Source organism: Coenobita brevimanus, chromosome 102 (genome assembly GCF_032717465.1).
Source record: "Coenobita brevimanus isolate Jiangsu-jjx chromosome 102, ASM3271746v2, whole genome shotgun sequence".
NCBI lineage: Eukaryota > Metazoa > Arthropoda > Malacostraca > Decapoda > Coenobitidae > Coenobita > Coenobita brevimanus.
Window position 1 is genome coordinate 26,589,144 of NC_137055.1, and position 23,335 is coordinate 26,612,478.

General features: G+C 45.1%; 1 pseudogene; it reads left to right on the forward strand.

Annotated features, from left to right (window-relative positions):
* The first annotated feature begins 227 nt into the window (after positions 1-227).
* On the forward strand, positions 228-6,834 carry LOC145415422 (uncharacterized; annotated as a pseudogene).
* Positions 6,835-23,335: the final 16,501 nt, after the last annotated feature.

A 23,335-nucleotide genomic window follows, 5' to 3' on the forward strand; every position in this document is an offset into this window, starting at 1 on the left:
TGAGTGGGTTAAATCACCATGGGGAAGTGAAAAGAAGTGAAGTTGGGGGTGAGGAACATCATGAGGTTTATAACATAAATGAAACTCAGGATGAAGACCACCATAGAGGAGTGCATGAAAGAGGGAATCATCCAGGTATTATACGTCCTCAGAACGGTAGTGACACAAACAACGAGGAAGCAGAACAGCCTCAAAGGTCTGTGCGAGAAGGTCGTCCCACATACTGGATGGGCAAATCCCGAAAAAATGCAGTAACCTGGGTGAACACCACATATAATGAAATATTTGGATGGTCCTCAAGTAACCTTTTTGAACCTCCCAAATGCAATGCTACAACTGACATGATCAAGGAAATCACTCGCCTGATAGCCAACTACAACAATAACTCACCCATTGCCTCATTCTCTCTTAAGGTCCTTGCACTAATACCACATCTCTTCCTCAACAAGACCCGCCTGAGAGCTAGCTTTGCAGAAAATATTAAGGCCATCCAAAGGCGGGTTGAAACATGGAAAAGAGGTGAAATTGACAACCTACTTGAGGAAGCAAGGGCCTTGCAGATGAGAATAAACAACCGAGGCAGAAGAAATCAGAATACCAACGATGTGGCAAGGATTTTTGGCAGCAAGATGAGACAGGGGAAGGTCTCGATGGCAACAAGATCCCTGTCAGCTGAATCACCAAACGGAGTACTTGACCTGACAGATGAAACAATGCAACAACTAAAAGAATAACATCCGACTGCACGACAAGCAATTGCCCAGTCAAAGCTTGACGGCAACTACACTCCTCCCAATCCCATCATATATGACCGGATAACTGGAGATATGGTGTGGCGGAAGGCAATGCAACACAGGGAGGGGCAGGACCGTCAGGCCTGGATGCAAAATCTTGGCGAGTAATCCTCAGTAACATCAAGTTTGGGGAGGCAGCAACAGACCTATGTAACACCATTGCCTCACTGGCGAGGAAGCTGGCTTCAAGTCAGTGCAGTAACATCGAAGCACTGACGGCCTGCAGACCAATCCCCCTTGATAAGAATCCTGGATGCAGGCCCATCGGGGTGGGTGAAGTCTTAAGACAGATTATAGGAAAATGCATCATGGAGGTGGTGAAAGATGATGTGAAGCAGGCAGTTGGCAACCTCCAGGTGTGTGCAGGCCAGCCGGCAGGAGGTGAGGCAGCAGTTCACTCCATGAGGAAAATATTTGAGGAAGAGGACTGTGAGGCAGTATTATTAGTTGATGCCTCAAATGCATTTAATTCCATCAACCGGGAGGCAATGCTGCACAATATCAAGGTTAAATGCCCAGCATTTGCCCAATATGTGGAAAACACCTACAAAGAACCAGCAGATCACTACATTGTGGGTAAGACAGCGGCTCACGACGTCGGTGTAATCCAGTCCACAGAAGGAACTACCCAGGGGGACCCCATTGCCATGGCTATGTATGCCCTGGCGATGACAGTGCTGCAACAACAGATCAAATACGAGGCCACCAATGTAAAACAGGTAGCCTATGCAGATGATCTCACGGGTACTGGCAAGGTTGAGGATGTGAGGAAATGGTGGGACCTTGTAACATCTCATGGCCCTGAAATAGGTTACCACCCTAATGCCAGTAAGTCCATCCTGATCGTGAAACTAGCTTAATATCAAGATGCACAAGAAGCATTTACAGGCACAAACTTGATAGTGACTAAGGAAGGTCAGAGGCATTTAGGGGCTGTGATTGGAACCAAGGAATTCAAAGACAAATATGTGAGTGACAAGGTAAAGACATGGGTAGAAGAAATTCATACAATATCCAGCCACGTAAAAACAGAACCCCATGCAGCATACAGTGCATTTACCTATGGTGTAAAGCACAAGTGGACCTTCGTGATGAGGACCATACCAGACATCGAGTTGCTGCTACAACCACTGGAGGATGCAATCAGGGATTCATTCCTCCCATCTCTAACCAATGGCCACATCCCCACACCAGAAGAGAGGGACCTTCTAGCACTACCACCCAGGATGGGAGGCCTTGGCATTATAAATCCAGTAGCCGTGGCAAGCTATGAACACAGAAGTTCACTCAGACTCACCGAATCCTTGTCACAGAAGATCTGCGCCCAGGTTGAGATGAGTGAAATCGACCACTAGAGGCAGAAAGACATAAAGACACAGATAAGCAAGGAGCGTGATGCAAGACAAAAAGACCAACTGCAGCACATAATCGAACATCTAACACCGGACCAGTGCAGAAGAGTTGAAATTGCACAGGAGGTTGGGGCATCGAACTGGCTCACAACCCTGCCTCTCAAGGCAAAGGGCTTCCACTTCAACAAACAAGAATTTATTGATGCCATAGCCTTGAGATATGGGTGGCCAATAGAGAACCTACCTCAACACTGTGGCTGTGGCACTGCCTTTGATGCAAACCATGCAATGGTATGCAAGAAGGAAGGCTTTGTTTGCATCCGACACGATGAAGTATGCGACCTCACTGCCAAAATGCTGCAGGAAATATGCCATGATGTCACGATTGAGCCAGCTCTTCTACCCCTGGACAGCGAGCACTTCACCCACAGAACAGCAAACACATCAAATGATGCAAGAGTGGATGTCAGTGCTCGAGGTTTCTGGACACGTGGGCAGAGGGCGTTCTTCGACATCAGGATATTCGATCCCATGGCAGCATGTCATCGTGAACTGTCTCTCGAAGCTGCACACAAGAGGAATTAGCAAGAAAAAAATAGAAATTATCAAGAAAGGATCCAACATGTGGACCACGGTCGATTCACTACCCTTGTGTTCACGACATCAGGTGGGATGGGTCCAGAGGCAGTGAGATTCTATTCGAGACTGGCAGAGGTTCTTTCTGAGAAGAAACATCAACCGCAGAGTTCTGTTATGGCCTGGATGAGATGTCGACTCTCATTCTCCCTCGTGAGGTCTGCTCTGCTATGTCTCAGAGGCACAAGCTCATCAGCCCTCAGGCCTGTCTCTCTGGCGGGTATGGATTACGAAGCTAAAGTGGTCGAGAGTCGCATAGACGAGCGACTCCAATAGTTTATCCCTTCAACCGCGGGCATTGTTTTGCCCTGACTGGCCTCTCCCGCAGGGGTTTCAGCCAAAATGTAAGCAAACTTTAAACCTTTATAACTCTGCACAGAATAAATCTAGAGCGAAAAATAAGGTTCCATTAGAAAGTACTAACCTTCGGCTTTGCAATGATGTAGGTTTCATGATTTCGTTGACTATCACTGGATGGGCAGTGCCGTTAGAAGTGAGCGATCTAAAATCACTATTTTTCGCTCACAAACCATTACCTTCTCTCACACACTATTACCAAATGCCAACCTCATTCTGATAATAATACTATAAACATATATGAACACTGCACATACGATAAACACCCACTCTGTGTTCACTGAGGCAGGTAAAAGGCACTGTAATTGCCCGCACTTCACTGCCACATCAGTGGTGTTGTAATCACTATTTTTCGTTCACACACCATTACCAAATGCCAACCTCATTCTGATAATAATACTATAAACATATATGAACACTGCACATACGATAAACACCCACCCTGTGTTCACTGAGGCAGGTAAAAGGCACTGTAATTGCCTGCACTTCACTGCCACATCAGTGGTGTTGTAATCACTATTTTTCGCTCACACTCCATTACCAAATGCCAACCTCATTCTGATAATAATACTATAAACATATATGAACACTGCACATACGATAAACACCCACTCTGTGTTCACTGAGGCAGGTAAAAGGCAGTGTAATTGCCCGCACTTCACTGCTAAATCAGCGGTGTTGTCACTCACAGCTGGACAGATACTGATGCGTGTTGGTCAGGGGTGGGGTGGGGGGCCTGGGGGGTGGGAGGTGGGGGCCTGGGGGGTGGGAGGAGGGAGGTGGGGGTCGACTGGAGTGAAAGAACTTAATAGCTACTCTCCCTTGAAACAATTGGCGCACGGAAAAAACGCGGGGTATTCAAAATATTCACAAACATTCGAGAATGACATCCGCGGTTTGGTCCAGTTTTTGCAATGTCATTCTGGGATGACACCTGCAGTTAAAGGGTTAATGTCTTTATTTACACTGTAATATCAATTAAAAAAAAAATAATAGTAATAGTACTGTAGATGGTTGGTAACCACAGCCGTTGGTGTGCTTGGGGCTAACGGATTGTAATATGAGGGTTAGTGTTAACCTTCACATTACAACTTCAAATGGTGAACTGTATTAGGAAGGTTGGTTCTGATCTTCACAATATAATTCACCAATGGATGGAGGTGATGTAGTGGTAAAAAAAAAAAAAAAAAAAAAGTAGTAGTAGTACTATTACTACTGCTACTTCTACTACTACTACTACTACTACTACTGGTAGTGGTAGCAGCAGCAGCAGCAGCAGCAGCAGTAGTAGTAGTATTAGTAGTAGTAGTAGTAGTAGTAGCAGTAGTTGTTGTAGTAGTAGAAGTAGTAGTAGTAGTAGTAAAGTAGATGTATAGTTTCTTGCTGTGCATTCAGAGGATTAATGGAAACTGCACACCCAGTCCTGTGATATGTACAGTTGGCCTATCGTTATAATCCATGTGCTCAGTTTCTCAAATTTTTTATCGTCAAATTTTTGAGAAGGGGGTTGATCCCTTCACGAATAACAGGAAGGATCATGCTCACCAAATATCGCATTACAGATGAGAGTCCATTGTACAACATGTGCCATGATATAAAGCTATATCGGCAGTCTCATTACATATTCTTAGGGGCTTCAGTTTCATGAGAAGGGTTGACCTCCCTATAAATCATGGTTGCAAAACTCTGTATGATGGAAGGCCTTCCCAGTAACCAAATCAACACACTTGGCTAATGTAAATCAAAGTTTCTCACATCTGATCACTTTTGTTTATTGTGCATTACAGATGAAAGTCTATAATACAACATGTTCTACTGTAAGATATCAAAGCCATATCTACAATCCTTTCACTATTAATGAGAATTTATACCTTGATGAGAGAGCTGGCCACCTTTAAAAAATGGTTGGACAAATGTATATGATGAAAGACCTTCGGAATTACCAGACGAGTTCATCTGGGAAGCTTTATTAACCCGCCCCGTCCCGGCCACTTTTCGACCACTGGTACCCCCCAATCCCGGGCATTTTTCGACCCTTTTTTTTTTGCTTAAACTTTCGCTTTTGGTCAGAAACAATGGCCGGTGGCAAAGAAAGTAGTCCCCGGGGTCCCTAATTAGCTTAACCAGGTATGCCTTGGTCCCACCTGACCCCGTGTTCTCCCTAGGCGGTGTGAGCATCAAACGTTTTCTATGGTATTATAAGTTTGGGAAACCAATGAAAGTAAGTAGAAATGAATTTATTACAAACATAAAAACATGTGATAAAAGAGTATATTGGATTTTATACAAAAATAGAGCAGAAATAAGCATTGTACCATCGTGAGAAACGAGCAAAATCGGCCAACTTGGTCCCGATGAATCGCTAACATTCTAAAATCATGATACATATAATTTTTTTTACTTACGTAATACTTCTACAATAACATTATACCATTTTACATTTTATTGAACTGTTTTTACGTGTTCACAGGCCTTTTGATAACATTTAGCGTAATGTTAGCTCTTATTTACGTAGTGATTGAACTCGCTGTGACTGTTGTTTCAACTCGTATTGTGCTTTTTCTACTTACATAATACTTTTCTAATATTATTATACACTTTTCAACTTTATAGAACTGTTTTGAGATTATTTCAGGCCTTACGTAAATATATAGCGTAATAATAGCGCATAGTAACACACACGGTGAAGTCGCTATGACAACTAATTCAACTTAAAACCTATATTTGTACTTATATAATAATTCTACACTAACATTGCACATGTAAACACTTGATATAATTGATATTACATCATTTCTGAACGTACGATGGAACTTAGCGTCATATTTGCGCGTACTTACACAGGGAGTGTTATCGCGATATCATTTGTTTCATCTTACACTAGTAATCAACTTATAAAATACCTTACTACTAACATTACAACATCTTCCACTGTATATAATTCCTATCACATACTTACTGACCAGAATGTGGGTGTACTCGTGACATCAATTATGACAACTTACAGTAATGTTCAACTTATACGTTTTATTCATGCTAACATTACACCCGTTTCCACTTTATTTCCTTGCTATCACATATTTACTGACCAGATTTACACAGTGGGTGTAGTTTTGATAACAATTCTTTCCACTTACACTAATTCTCATCTTATACATTACTTTTCCGAAAAAATAACACCCGTTTCAACTTTATATTTGACTTAGCACCTACTGACTGGCCTTACCATTATCATGAGCGTCATTTCGCCTTCCCACACAGTTTCAGAAGTGTAGGAAATTATGATATTCCTTGAAACAAGGCTGAAGGCACAACGCAACATTGCATTCGACACACTCGTATCTTGTGTCTTTTCTCTGGGTGGATGGTCTGACTGTCGAGTGCTTACATACATGGCAGCGACGCTGGGGTTTACGACGGTTTGGTTCAGAAGGGATTGCGCTGGGGTAGTGGCGGCCTGCAAGACGTAGGGGAGTCTGAGCAACACGGGGGGCGCGGGGGCGGTGTGGGGGTCTTTCCTGGGCATGCTTGGCGATTATTTCACGTGCCAGCTCCCTCACAAACCCCTCAAAGGTCTTGGATACTCCGGTGGTCATTGTGTGCAGGTAGTGGGCGTTCAGGACCGTGATGTCGAGCAAGTGGAAAAAGAGTTTCTTGTACCACTTCATCGTGGTCCTGGCACAGTCAACACTTGAAATCATCGAGTCTGACTGATCAACTTGCCTCATGTTCAGATTATAGGCAAGTACAGACTCTGGTTTCCATACGTTGCGCCTCCTCTCGGAGTCTGTGAGGTGCATCAGGGGGCTGTGAACAGTTGATAGGAGGCAAACTTCCCTGTTGTGGTTCCACAGGGTTGCAAGGATGTTATTGGCCTGGAAGAAAACCACCTCATTCTTGTCAAGTTTCCTCCCTATCTTGACCATATGGCGACGGTTTCTCTTGATTGTACCACAGACTCCGGTGTCGTGTTGGTGGAAGAACCTAGCGAGAAGAGGGCTAGTGTACCAGTTGTCCAGGTACAACACATGACCACAATGAAGGTACTCTTCTATCATTGTCTTCACCACGGCCCCAGAGAGTCCTATACTCCGATCTTCTATTATATCTGTCTGTGCGCCCGTGTACAAGACTATGTCTTGTACATAACCAGTCTTACAGTCACACATAACAAAGATCTTGAACCCGAAACGGTGTCTCTTGCTGGGTATGTACTGCCTAAAGGAAATATTGCCTCTCCACAACACAAGACTCTCGTCTATGACGAAGTCTCTTTAGGGATAAAATGAGGAGCGGAACATTTCCCGTAAATGATCAAATACCAGCCTAATTCTCCTCATTTTATCGGTGTTATTTGCATTGGCTGGATCATCTGCATCAAAAAAGTGGAGGCGGCCGAGAATAAACTGAAATCTATTACGACCCATCACCTTTCCAAAGAAAGGTGTTAAGATGATTGGGTCCGTTGTCCAGTAGGCAGGAATTTGATTTTTCCTCACCACACCCATCAAGATTACCAGGGCAAAAAATAGGAACATCTCTGAAATAGTCACGGGATAGTCATACTGTTCTGCATGTTTGCTTGTGGTTCCTAAGCGTTCACTTTCAAGGTGCTGGGTTTGTGAAAAAATATTTGTTTGTTTTACTATGCGCCCAACAAACGCCTCACCAAAAAACAAGTTGAAAAAATCTAACCGTGATGACCCAGCATTTACACCTGGAGCCGTGCAACCTGACCGCCACTCCTCAGTGAAAGGGTGAATGATGGGAGTAAAATTACTCCCATCCTCCCAGTTCCACGTGACACCACCGTCTCCAGCCACGTCACCATCGTCCCCTTCGTCAGGGTGGGGAGGTGAGGGTGGTGGGGGAGGTTGGGGAGGTGGAGAGCGGCGCCTCTCATCACTCGCACTTCTCTTCCCTCTCCCTTTTCCTTTACCCTTTCCCTTCCCTTTCTTTCCTTTCCCCACATCCTGGGGCTGTGGGGAACAAGTTTGTGAATATTCAGGGGCGAAAGAAGTGCTGGGGAGTGACTCAACCTCCTCTCCCCTAGGCCTACGAGCACCACGTGCTCGTGCTGCCTCCCTCACAACACTGGCCCCTTCACCCCGCACTACCCCCACACCACTCTCACTTTCACCCCGCGCTGCTGCCACAACACTTTCCCTTTCTCCCAGCAATCCCACCACACCACTTGCTACTTCCCCAGACAAAGTACTTTGACCATACCTTAGGTGTCGTCTCGCCCCACCTTCTGATCCACATGGTGATATTTTCTCCTTTCCCAACCACGCGGCGATATCACGTCCTAGGCCTCCGTCATCCTCATCGTCCTCATCCTCGTCCTGATCAGAATCGTGATGGAGAGATAGCTGTGCACGTGGTTGGGGAGCAGGCTGGCCTTCCCTTGCCTTACGGTATGTCACATACCGCGTTTTTCGGGGCGAAGGGACCTCCTCATCACTGCTACTTATTTCTTCCTCTGGCTGGACATAATCGCGATCCACCACATCATCATCAAGTGGAGAATCACTGTCTCCAGTGAAGGCTTCCAGGACGGATGCAATTTGCTCGTCTGAGAGACCATTCCGCGCCATGTCTGACCTGGATCACTGCTGGCAGGTGAGTGACCGAGACAAGGGCGAGCGCGGGTCACGCGGGGTCTAGGACGCTGCCTGCCTGGCGGCAGGTAGGGGAGGCTTGGGTACCCAGGCGAAACGAAAATCTCCCGCGAATTTTGAAAATTGTGGAAATTATGAACCTTGCAATTGCAGGACGTTGAAGTACGTCCTCGGGATTAGCTGTGACAAAACGTGAGGACGTGGAAGTACGTCCTCGGGACGGTGCAGGTTAAAGCGGCACTGATGGAGGAGGCGCCGACGAGCTCAGATGGAAGCCCCAAAACGACTCGACGGTGGATGGTGAGGCCGGCAGCACGATGATCAAAAGAGGGCAGGGCTGGACGAGAGCCAGGTAGATGATACAGCACCTTTGGAGGATGCGCCGACGAGCTCAGGTGGAAAAACCGTCCCAACACTTCCCTCAACCCCCATGCCCGTGGTGGAAAAGGAGAGTAAACTCGCTCCAGCTCTCCAGCAGCAGCAAGTGGAAACACAGAGGGGAGGCCCGGTCCTAGTTGTCACAGATGGCACAGCCGCAGTCCAGGTCATGGAGGAGGGAGGGACGTCGGCCGGGTAGTCTAGGGCAGAGGAGCCTCGACCTCCTGGTGGGCAGACCAGGGCACTCCCTCAGATAGAAAAGACGGGCCCGTCCCTCGGCTGATATGGCTGCTATGGAGAGCTGGTCCCGCCAGGAGGTCTTGCTGCGACGAGAGATGCGCTGTGAGTAGAGAAAGAGAGAGAGAGAGTAAGGAAGGAAATGAAGGGGGAGAGCAAGTGAAAGAAAGAAAGGAAGGAAGGTAAGTAGGAAGGAGTCAGGATGGAGAAAGCAAGGAGGGAGAAAAAGAAATGAGTTTTGTCCAGGACAGTCATAATACGGGTAGGCATCTTCATTGCTTTTCTTTTACATGTTAGTGACAACAATGTACACATGACCCTGTTTTTTTACACAAAGTCCTCAGTGAGAAAGTGGGCAGTAATGTTGGAATATGATTGCTGGCTAAGGCTGTCAGTTCACATGTCTGTAGCGAAGCCAACTGCTCCAGACTGCAAGGCCTCTTTTAGCTCAGCAGCTAACTCCAAATTTGAAGATCCTGCAGCTGCTGTTGTGTGACGACTGACAGTTGTTGGGATGAAGCAAAGAGTCATTGGCACCTTGTAGCTCAGAACTTTGTTGGAGTTCAAACGCCCGAAAAAAAAAAGTTTAAGTAACGGTTTTCTTATTCTTTAATTAACCCTTATCACATAATGCATAATAACTATTGCCTCAGAATGAAGTTTATATTGATGCTGAAAGAGCTACTGTACACTACAGCTTGCTTTATTTCAATTGTCATTGTACCTTTCAACCATATCCGACTCCTTCATACTCTTAGGCCAGAAACCAATAATAATTACACTAACATCTGCATGGCTATCAAATAAGCTACTAAACAGCTTCAGCGAAACTAAACAGACACGAGAATTTCTTGTAGCCTTAATGGGTAAATCTCAGACTGAAACTTAACTACAGTGAAACACGATCTGATCACAGCTGACAGTATTTAAATCTACAGCAACTGGCATTAAGTTTAAAGCATGCAAGCACCCGCTTGGCAATGCAATACTTCTGAATACTTACCACTTGAATGAGCTCTTTAAAACAAGCCTTTTCCAGCAATAATGTCAAAGAGCCTAATGCCCCTGCAAACAAGATTGATGCGTGCTTCAGTCATAGCATTCTTCTTTGATAACGAATGTGCTTGTCCAATAGTGAATAAAGAAACCTGTATTTTACACAGGAAAAATCACCCACTATATTACTATTATGCCGGGATTCGAACCCGGAACTCCCAGGTGAGAGCTACGCAGCATTCCACGATGGCACAACCTGGTAAAAGTTATTTCCTATTGTAACAGTCTTTTAAACAATGTCCCTCCCCCCCCCCCCTGTGGGCACGAAGAGGGTGGTATAACCCCCTGTCACTCTGGTAAGTAGATGCTTTTATTTGACACTTACTGCAAGTCAGAATGAAAAGTGCTAGGAGGTTATCTCACCCTCTTCATGCTCACAGTGGGGGCAGAGGGACATTGGTTACAAGATTGTGACACTATGAGATATTTTTACTTGGGCGTGGCGTAGTGGAAAGCGGCCTGGCTCTCATCTGAGCATCCCAGGTTCTATTCTCGGCATAATGGTAATATATTGGACTTGCCCAGTAGTAATCTTTACCTTAATCTTAGGCTTATCCATACTTGTTGTACTTGCAGATTTGCAGAGAAATCTAAGTCACCATTTTCAGTATCAGTCACTGTACAAAATGTTTTGCAGATTTCTGATTTGGCAGCACTTACAGATCGAAATTTTAGTTCAACTGAATGGAGTTTTTGAGTAATAACTAAATTATCCATTGTAAAGGTATCCTAAAGGCAAATATGTGCACATCTTTGAAATACAGGGTGATTTGTGATTAATCCTCAACAGCATAACGATATACTATACATATATCAGACAGTGAAGCCATATCTGTGTTTCGTTATTCTGTGGTATAGACGACATGTATGTTTAAAAAGAAGCTATATAGTATTTTCACAATCATAATTACTCACAAACTATGCCTGTTGAAATCGATAGAAGATGATTTAGTTACTTGCAAACTATCAAAAATGTAAACAATTGCAATTGGCGTGTTTCAGTTTAAATAAACCAATAAGAATCCACATCAGAATTATCAGACTAGTTATTGATACGATGAAGGTGTCATTCTCAAGCTTGATATGCAAATTCTGACATGTGTGCTGAATTTAATTACCTGGTAAAAATCAGTGTTCAGTGTATAATAAAAATCTCAAGCAATATTCTATTAAATTAAACAAAATTTATAGCTATCATTATAACAGTGTCATAAAAGTATAATGCAATATAAATGCCACTTTTTCTGTTATGCAATAACATTAAGGAATAAGGTATTACTTATGGTAATGTTGCGAAAATACAGTTTTATGAAAGTTCCAGATGGGAAAAAATTTGCAGTGCAACTACAGTATGTGACCACTGCACTGAAGCTGCACAGTCAGCACTGCCGCTGCAGTGTGACTCCAGGGAATATTAACATCAGCATTGTACCTGCACTTCAACACACGTCAAACAGTGCCACTGCACTGCACTGCACCATACAATGCCCTAATTATACTTACACACACACACGTGTGTGTGTGTGTGTGTGTGTGTGTGTGTGTGTGTGTGTGTATGTGTGTGTGTATATCTATATCTATCTATTTGTATGTATGTATATCTATAAATATCTATATGTCTATCTATCTATCTATCTGTCAATCTATCCGTTTATATTTATATTTGTATATAGTGTGTATCTATACCTGTCAAACTATCTATTAGTATGTATGTATATTTATAAATATCTACATCTATCTGCCTGTCTATCTACATCTATATATATATATATATATATATACATACAGTATCATCATCATTATCATCATCCGGACCTCCCTTCCCAGCCAAGGGCAGGCTGAGGAGTAGCAATGTCCAGACAGCCCAAATTTGACCAGTCCAATGGACCATGCTTCCATTCACTCATCATTCAAGCCCCTGGAATCCTGGCTCCATCGGATACGCCATAAACATTCACTACGTTCTGTAGCTTGACAGAACTATATCTGATTGAGTTAATGCGGACGCTGCCACGTTAACCTGCCGCGTGGCAATGCCGTTTTTAAACGGTCTGATCTAATACAGTGGCCATTGCCAGTGCTGTTTTAAAACAGCTGAAATTTCAAAAATTAATTGTGGCTGCATTCTTCAAGCTATGCACGCAAAAATTGGTGTCCTTGTAGGCCAACCGTTCCTCTATCTGCCCCCAGGTGGTCAGGCCCATTCATGCACAGGCTTCCTCCACATGCTTGCTCAGCCTCACTCTAATTATGTTTGTCATATAATGCGGTGATGTCTCGCCGCGTTCTCTCAGATGAAGAGATTCAGGAACTCCTGAAGGTCCCTTACACTGGGGAGAGTGACATGGACGACGACTTGCAGGATAAAGAGTAGGTCCAGCCTGATGAGGAGAGTACTAGTGATGAGGAAAATCCCTCACCACAAAAATCAATGTATGCTGGGTATGCTAAAGCAACACGCGATACCCAGTACGCAAAAGTCACATATTTGGGTTTTGGCTTGAGTAACTGGTCGCTACGTTCTTATTTAACTTTTGTGGAATCAAACAATAAAACGGAAATCACTTCAGTCAAAGTATAAGGTTGAAATTACAGTGGAAAGAAGTTAATTAATAAAATCTGTGCATAACATAATTATCATCAAAAGCTACTGGATTCCAACACGCCCCACTCGCATGAAAACATTCCACACCTTGGTGTGGACACATTTTACCCATTAATAGTAGTAGTAGTAGTAGCAGTAGTAGTAGTAGTAGTATTGTCAGTGCTCCAGTAGGCAGCATAAGTGTATCAGGTGCTCATGTGCAACAAACAGGTCACCGTGTACATACTGTAGGATGGGACCTTTCTGTGTGAATGTGTTAGGGAATCACAGCCCACCAGAAGTGGCACTTGACCGCTTCCAAGATGGCAGGCGACAGATTGGTGACATGGAAATTGATGGGACGGTCACTGACAATATGCACGATCACATGGACATGCGTGGTGGTGAAAGACCCTGTGGTGAAGCGAGGGATAGGGATGGACGCCAAGATGCGAGAGATATGGAAGCGCTGAGTGGGTTAAATCACCATGGGGAAGTGAATAGAAGTGAAGTTGGGGGTGAGGAACATCATGAGGTTTATAACATAAATGAAACTCAGGATGAAGACCACCATAGAGGAGTGCATGAAAGAGGGAATCATCCAGGTATTATACGTCCTCAGAACGGTAGTGACACAAACAACGAGGAAGCAGAACAGCCTCAAAGGTCTGTGCGAGAAGGTCGTCCCACATACTGGATGGGCAAATCCCGAAAAAATGCAGTAACCTGGGTGAACACCACATATAATGAAATATTTGGATGGTCCTCAAGTAAACTTTTGAACCTCCCAAATGCAATGCTACAACTGACATGATCAAGGAAATCACTCGCCTGATAGCCAACTACAACAATAACTCACCCATTGCCTCATTCTCTCTTAAGGTCCTTGCACTAATACCACATCTCCTCCTCAACAAGACCCGCCTGAGAGCTAGCTTTGCAGAAAATATTAAGGCCATCCAAAGGCGGGTTGAAACATGGAAAAGAGGTGAAATTGACAACCTACTTGAGGAAGCAAGGGCCTTGCAGATGAGAATAAACAACCGAGGCAGAAGAAATCAGAATACCAACGATGTGGCAAGGATTTTTGGCAGCAAGATGAGACAGGGGAAGGTCTCGATGGCAACAAGATCCCTGTCAGCTGAATCACCAAACGGAGTACTTGACCTGACAGATGAAACAATGCAACAACTAAAAGAAAAACATCCGACTGCACGACAAGCAATTGCCCAGTCAAAGCTTGACGGCAACTACACTCCTCCCAATCCCATCATATATGACCGGATAACTGGAGATATGGTGTGGCGGAAGGCAATGCAACACAGGGAGGGGCAGGACCGTCAGGCCTGGATGCAAAATCTTGGCGAGTAATCCTCAGTAACATCAAGTTTGGGGAGGCAGCAACAGACCTATGTAACACCATTGCCTCACTGGCGAGGAAGCTGGCTTCAAGTCAGTGCAGTAACATCGAAGCACTGACGGCCTGCAGACCAATCCCCCTTGATAAGAATCCTGGATGCAGGCCCATCGGGGTGGGTGAAGTCTTAAGACAGATTATAGGAAAATGCATCATGGAGGTGGTGAAAGATGATGTGAAGCAGGCAGTTGGCAACCTCCAGGTGTGTGCAGGCCAGCCGGCAGGAGGTGAGGCAGCAGTTCACTCCATGAGGAAAATATTTGAGGAAGAGGACTGTGAGGCAGTATTATTAGTTGATGCCTCAAATGCATTTAATTCCATCAACCGGGAGGCAATGCTGCACAATATCAAGGTTAAATGCCCAGCATTTGCCCAATATGTGGAAAACACCTACAAAGAACCAGCAGATCACTACATTGTGGGTAAGACAGCGGCTCACGACGTCGGTGTAATCCAGTCCACAGAAGGAACTACCCAGGGGGACCCCATTGCCATGGCTATGTATGCCCTGGCGATGACAGTGCTGCAACAACAGATCAAATACGAGGCCACCAATGTAAAACAGGTAGCCTATGCAGATGATCTCACGGGTACTGGCAAGGTTGAGGATGTGAGGAAATGGTGGGACCTTGTAACATCTCATGGCCCTGAAATAGGTTACCACCCTAATGCCAGTAAGTCCATCCTGATCGTGAAACTAGCTTAATATCAAGATGCACAAGAAGCATTTACAGGCACAAACTTGATAGTGACTAAGGAAGGTCAGAGGCATTTAGGGGCTGTGACTGGAACCAAGGAATTCAAAGACAAATATGTGAGTGACAAGGTAAAGACATGGGTAGAAGAAATTCATACAATATCCAGCCACGTAAAAACAGAACCCCATGCAGCATACAGTGCATTTACTTATGGTGTAAAGCACAAGTGGACCTTCGTGATGAGGACCATACCAGACATCGAGTTGCTGCTACAACCACTGGAGGATGCAATCAGGGATTCATTCCTCCCATCTCTAACCAATGGCCACATCCCCACACCAGAAGAGAGGGACCTTCTAGCACTACCACCCAGGATGGGAGGCCTTGGCATTATAAATCCAGTAGCCGTGGCAAGCTATGAACACAGAAGTTCACTCAGACTCACCGAATCCTTGTCACAGAAGATCTGCGCCCAGGTTGAGATGAGTGAAATCGACCACTAGAGGCAGAAAGACATAAAGACACAGATAAGCAAGGAGCGTGATGCAAGACAAAAAGACCAACTGCAGCACATAATCGAACATCTAACACCGGACCAGTGCAGAAGAGTTGAAATTGCACAGGAGGTTGGGGCATCGAACTGGCTCACAACCCTGCCTCTCAAGGCAAAGGGCTTCCACTTCAACAAACAAGAATTTATTGATGCCATAGCCTTGAGATATGGGTGGCCAATAGAGAACCTACCTCAACACTGTGGTTGTGGCACTGCCTTTGATGCAAACCATGCAATGGTATGCAAGAAGGAAGGCTTTGTTTGCATCCGACACGATGAAGTATGCGACCTCACTGCCAAAATGCTGCAGGAAATATGCCATGATGTCACGATTGAGCCAGCTCTTCTACCCCTGGACAGCGAGCACTTCACCCACAGAACAGCAAACACATCAAATGATGCAAGAGTGGATGTCAGTGCTCGAGGTTTCTGGACACGTGGGCAGAGGGCGTTCTTCGACATCAGGATATTCGATCCCATGGCAGCATGTCATCGTGAACTGTCTCGCGAAGCTGCACACAAGAGGAATTAGCAAGAAAAAAATAGAAATTATCAAGAAAGGATCCAACATGTGGACCACGGTCGATTCACTACCCTTGTGTTCACGACATCAGGTGGGATGGGTCCAGAGGCAGTGAGATTCTATTCGAGACTGGCAGAGGTTCTTTCTGAGAAGAAACGTCAACCGCAGAGTTCTGTTATGGCCTGGATGAGATGTCGACTCTCATTCTCCCTCGTGAGGTCTGCTCTGCTATGTCTCAGAGGCACAAGCTCATCAGCCCTCAGGCCTGTCTCTCTGGCGGGTATGGATTACGAAGCTACAGTGGTCGAGAGTCGCATAGACCAGCGACTCCAATAGTTTATCCCTTTAACCGCGGGCATTGTTTTGCCCTGACTGGCCTCTCCCGCAGGGGTTTCAGCCAAAATGTAAGCAAACTTTAAACCTTCATAACTCTGCACAGAATAAATCTAGAGCGAAAAATAAGGTTCCATTAGAAAGTACTAACCTTCGGCTTTGCAATGATGTAGGTTTCATGATTTCGTTGACTATCACTGGATGGGCAGTGCCGTTAGAAGTGAGCGATCTAAAATCACTATTTTTCGCTCACACACCATTACCTTCCCTCACACACTATTACCAAATGCCAACCTCATTCTGATAATAATACTATAAACATATATGAACACTGCACATACGATAAACACCCACTCTGTGTTCACTGAGGCAGGTAAAAGGCACTGTAATTGCCCGCACTTCACTGCCACATCAGTGGTGTTGTAATCACTATTTTTCGTTCACACACCATTACCAAATGCCAACCTCATTCTGATAATAATACTATAAACATATATGAACACTGCACATACGATAAACACCCACCCTGTGTTCACTGAGGCAGGTAAAAGGCACTGTAATTGCCTGCACTTCACTGCCACATCAGTGGTGTTGCAATCACTATTTTTCGCTCACACCCCATTACCAAATGCCAACCTCATTCTGATAATAATACTATAAACATATATGAACACTGCACATACGATAAACACCCACTCTGTGTTCACTGAGGCAGGTAAAAGGCAGTGTAATTGCCCGCACTTCACTGCTAAATCAGCGGTGTTGTCACTCACAGCTGGACAGATACTGATGCGTGTTGGTCAGGGGTGGGGTGGGGGGCCTGGGGGGTGGGAGGTGGGGGCCCGGGGGGTGGGAGGAGGGAGGTGGGGGTCGACTGGAGTAAAAGAACTTAATAGCTACTCTCCCTTGAAACAATTGGCGCACGGAAAAAACGCGGGGTATTAAAATATTCACAAACATTCGAGAATGACATCCGCGGTTTGGTCCAGTTTTTGCAATGTCATTCTGGGATGACACCTGCAGTTAAAGGGTTAATGTCTTTATTTACACTGTAATATCAATTTAAAAAAAATAATAGTAATAGTACTGTAGATGGTTGGTAACCACAGCCGTTGGTGTGCTTGGGGCTAACGGATTGTAATATGAGGGTTAGTGTTAACCTTCACATTACAACTTCAAATGGTGAACTGTATTAGGAAGGTTGGTTCTGATCTTCACAATATAATTCACCAATGGATGGAGGTGATGTAGTGGTAAAAAAAAAAAAAAAAAAAAGTAGTAGTAGTACTATTACTACTACTACTACTACTACTACTACTGGTAGTGGTAGCAGCAGCAGCAGCAGCAGTAGTATTAGTATTAGTATTAGTAGTAGTAGTAGTAGCAGTAGTTGTTGTAGTAGTAGAAGTAGTAGTAGTAGTAGTAAAGTAGATGTATAGTTTCTTGCTGTGCATTCAGAGGATTAATGGAAACTGCACACCCAGTCCTGTGATATGTACAGTTGGCCTATCGTTATAATCCATGTGCTCAGTTTCTCAAATTTTTTATCGTCAAATTTTTGAGAAGGGGGTTGATCCCTTCACGAATAACAGGAAGGATCATGCTCACCAAATATCGCATTACAGATGAGAGTCCATTGTACAACATGTGCCATGATATAAAGCTATATCGGCAGTCTCATTACATATTCTTAGGGGCTTCAGTTTCATGAGAAGGGTTGACCTCCCTATAAATCATGGTTGCAAAACTCTGTATGATGGAAGGCCTTCCCAGTAACCAAATCAACACACTTGGCTAATGTAAATCAAAGTTTCTCACATCTGATCACTTTTGTTTATTGTGCATTACAGATGAAAGTCTATAATACAACATGTACTACTGTAAGATATCAAAGCCATATCTACAATCCTTTCACTATTAATGAGAATTTATACCTTGATGAGAGAGCTGGCCACCTTTAAAAAATGGTTGGACAAATGTATATGATGAAAGACCTTCGGAATTACCAGACGAGTTCATCTGGGAAGCTTTATTAACCCGCCCCGTCCCGGCCACTTTTCGACCACTGGTACCCCCCAATCCCGGGCATTTTTCGACCCTTTTTTTTTTGCTTAAACTTTCGCTTTTGGTCAGAAACAATGGCCGGTGGCAAAGAAAGTGGTCCCCGGGGTCCCTAATTAGCTTAACCAGGTATGCCTTGGTCCCACCTGACCCCGTGTTCTCCCTAGGCGGTGTGAGCATCAAACGTTTTCTATGGTATTATAAGTTTGGGAAACCAATGAAAGTAAGTAGAAATGAATTTATTACAAACATAAAAACATGTGATAAAAGAGTATATTGGATTTTATACAAAAATAGAGCAGAAATAAGCATTGTACCATCGTGAGAAACGAGCAAAATCGGCCAACTTGGTCCCGATGAATCGCTAACATTCTAAAATCATGATACATATAATTTTTTTTACTTACGTAATACTTCTACAATAACATTTTACCATTTTACATTTTATTGAACTGTTTTTACGTATTCACAGGCCTTTTGATAACATTTAGCGTAATGTTAGCGCTTATTTACGTAGTGAGTGAACTCGCTGTGACTGTTGTTTCAACTCGTATTGTGCTTTTTCTACTTACATAATACTTTTCTAATATTATTATACACTTTTCAACTTTATAGAACTGTTTTGAGATTATTTCAGGCCTTACGTAAATATATAGCGTAATAATAGCGCATAGTAACACACACAGTGAAGTCGCTATGACAACTAATTCAACTTACAACCTATATTTGTACTTATATAATAATTCTACACTAACATTGCACATGTAAACACTTGATATAATTGATATTACATCATTTCTGAACGTACGATGGAACTTAGCGTCATATTTGCGCGTACTTACACAGGGAGTGTTATCGCGATATCATTTGTTTCATCTTACACTAGTAATCAACTTATAAAATACCTTACTACTAACATTACAACATCTTCCACTGTATATAATTCCTATCACATACTTACTGACCAGAATGTGGGTGTACTCGTGACATCAATTATGACAACTTACAGTAATGTTCAACTTATACGTTTTATTCATGCTAACATTACACCCGTTTCCACTTTATTTCCTTGCTATCACATATTTACTGACCAGATTTACACAGTGGGCGTAGTTTTGATAACAACTCTTTCCACTTACACTAATTCTCATCTTATACATTATTTTTCTGAAAAAATAACACCCGTTTCAACTTTATATTTGACTTAGCACCTACTGACTGGCCTTACCATTATCATGAGCGTCATTTCGCCTTCCCACACAGTTTCAGAAGTGTAGGAAATTATGATATTCCTTGAAACAAGGCTGAAGGCACAACGCAACATTGCACTCGACACACTCGTATCTTGTGTCTTTTCTCTGGGTGGATGGTCTGACTGTCGAGTGCTTACATACATGGCAGCGACGCTGGGGTTTACGACGGTTTGGCTCAGAAGGGATTGCGCTGGGGTAGTGGCGGCCTGCAAGACGTAGGGGAGTCTGAGCAACACGGGGGGCGCGGGGGCGGTGTGGGGGTCTTTCCTGGGCATGCTTGGCGATTATTTCACGTGCCAGCTCCCTCACAAACCCCTCAAAGGTCTTGGATACTCCGGTGGTCATTGCGTGCAGGTAGTGGGCGTTCAGGACCGTGATGTCGAGCAAGTGGAAAAAGAGTTTCATGTACCACTTCATCGTGGTCCTGGCACAGTCAACACTTGAAATCATCGAGTCTGACTGATCAACTTGCCTCATGTTCAGATTATAGGCAAGTACAGACTCTGGTTTCCATACGTTGCGCCTCCTCTCGCTACGGTGATCCACGGAGTCTGTGCGGTGCATCAGGGGGCTGTGAACAGTTGATAGGAGGCAAACTTCCCTGTTGTGGTTCCAGAGGATTGCAAGGATGTTATTGGCCTGGAAGAAAAGCACCTCATTCTTGTCAAGTTTCCTCCCTATCTTGACCATATGGCGACGGTTTCTCTTGACTGTACCACAGACTCCGGTGTCGTGTTGGTGGAGGAAACTAGCGAGAAGAGGGCTAGTGTACCAGTTGTCCAGGTACAACACATGACCACGATGAAGGTACTCTTCTATCATTGTCTTCACCACGGCCCCAGAGAGTCCTATACTCCGATCTTCTATTATATCTGTCTGTGCGCCCGTGTACAAGACTATGTCTTGTACATAACCAGTCTTACAGTCACACATAACAAAGATCTTGAACCCGAAACGGTGTCTCTTGCTGGGTATGTACTGCCTAAAGGAAATATTGCCTCTCCACAACACAAGACTCTCGTCTATGACGAGGTCTCTGTAGGGATAAAATGAGGAGCGGAACATTTCCCGTAAATGATCAAATACCAGCCTAATTCTCCTCATTTTATCGGTGTTATTTGCATTGGCTGGATCATCTGCATCAAAAAAGTGGAGGCGGCCGAGAATAAACTGAAATCTATTACGACCCATCACCTTTCCAAAGAAAGGTGTTAAGATGATTGGGTCCGTTGTCCAGTAGGCAGGAATTTGATTTTTCCTCACCACACCCATCAAGATTACCAGGGCAAAAAATAGGAACATCTCTGAAATAGTCACGGGATAGTCATACTGTTCTGCATGTTTGCTTGTGGTTCCTAAGCGTTCACTTTCAAGGTGCTGGGATTGTGAAAAAATATTTGTTTGTTCTACTATGCGCCCAACAAACGCCTCACCAAAAAACAAGTTGAAAAAATCTAACCGTGATGACCCAGCATTTATACCTGGAGCCGTGCAACCTGACCGCCACTCCTCAGTGAAAGGGTGAATGATGGGAGTAAAATTACTCCCATCCTCCCAGTTCCACGTGACACCACCGTCTCCAGCCACGTCACCATCGTCCCCTTCGTCAGGGTGGGGAGGTGAGGGTGGTGGGGGAGGTTGGGGAGGTGGAGAGCGGCGCCTCTCATCACTCGCACTTCTCTTCCCTCTCCCTTTTCCTTTACCCTTTCCCTTCCCTTTCTTTCCTTTCCCCACATCCTGGGGCTGTGGGGAACAAGTTTGTGAATATTCAGGGGCGAAAGAAGTGCTGGGGAGTGACTCAACCTCCTCTCCCCTAGGCCTACGAGCACCACGTGCTCGTGCTGCCTCCCTCACAACACTGGCCCCTTCACCCCGCACTACCCCCACACCACTCTCACTTTCACCCCGCGCTGCTGCCACAACACTTTCCCTTTCTCCCAGCAATCCCACCACACCACTTGCTACTTCCCCAGACAAAGTACTTTGACCATACCTTAGGTGTCGTCTCGCCCCACCTTCTGATCCACATGGTGATATTTTCTCCTTTCCCAACCACGCGGCGATATCACGTCCTAGGCCTCCGTCATCCTCATCGTCCTCATCCTCGTCCTGATCAGAATCGTGATGGAGAGATAGCTGTGCACGTGGTTGGGGAGCAGGCTGGCCTTCCCTTGCCTTACGGTATGTCACATACCGCGTTTTTCGGGGCGAAGGGACCTCCTCATCACTGCTACTTATTTCTTCCTCTGGCTGGACATAATCGCGATCCACCACATCATCATCAAGTGGAGAATCACTGTCTCCAGTGAAGGCTTCCAGGACGGATGCAATTTGCTCGTCTGAGAGACCTTTCCGCGCCATGTCTGACCTGGATCACTGCTGGCAGGTGAGTGACCGAGACAAGGGCGAGCGCGGGTCACGCGGGGTCTAGGACGCTGCCTGCCTGGCGGCAGGTAGGGGAGGCTTGGGTACCCAGGCGAAACGAAAATCTCCCGCGAATTTTGAAAATTGTGGAAATTATGAACCTTGCAATTGCAGGACGTTGAAGTACGTCCTCGGGATTAGCTGTGACAAAACGTGAGGACGTGGAAGTACGTCCTCGGGACGGTGCAGGTTAAAGCGGCGCTGATGGAGGAGGCGCCGACGAGCTCAGATGGAAGCCCCAAAACGACTCGACGGTGGATGGTGAGGCCGACAGCACGATGATCAAAAGAGGGCAGGGCTGGACGAGAGCCAGGTAGATGATACAGCGCCTTTGGAGGATGCGCCGACGAGCTCAGGTGGAAAAACCGTCCCAACACTTCCCTCAACCCCCATGCCCGTGGTGGAAAAGGAGAGTAAACTCGCTCCAGCTCTCCAGCAGCAGCAAGTGGAAACACAGAGGGGAGGCCCGGTCCTAGTTGTCACAGATGGCACAGCCGCAGTCCAGGTCATGGAGGAGGGAGGGACGTCGGCCGGGTAGTCTAGGGCAGAGGAGCCTTGACCTCCTGGTGGGCAGACCAGGGCACTCCCTCAGATAGAAAAGACGGGCCCGTCCCTCGGCTGATATGGCTGCTATGGAGAGCTGGTCCCGCCAGGAGGTCTTGCTGCGACGAGAGATGCGCTGTGAGTAGAGAAAGAGAGAGAGAGAGTAAGGAAGGAAATGAAGGGGGAGAGCAAGTGAAAGAAAGAAAGGAAGGAAGGTAAGTAGGAAGGAGTCAGGATGGAGAAAGCAAGGAGGGAGAAAAAGAAATGAGTTTTGTCCAGGACAGTCATAATACGGGTAGGCATCTTCATTGCTTTTCTTTTACATGTTAGTGACAACAATGTACACATGACCCTGTTTTTTTACACAAAGTCCTCAGTGAGAAAGTGGGCAGTAATGTTGGAATATGATTGCTGGCTAAGGCTGTCAGTTCACATGTCTGTAGCGAAGCCAACTGCTCCAGACTGCAAGGCCTCTTTTAGCTCAGCAGCTAACTCCAAATTTGAAGATTCTGCAG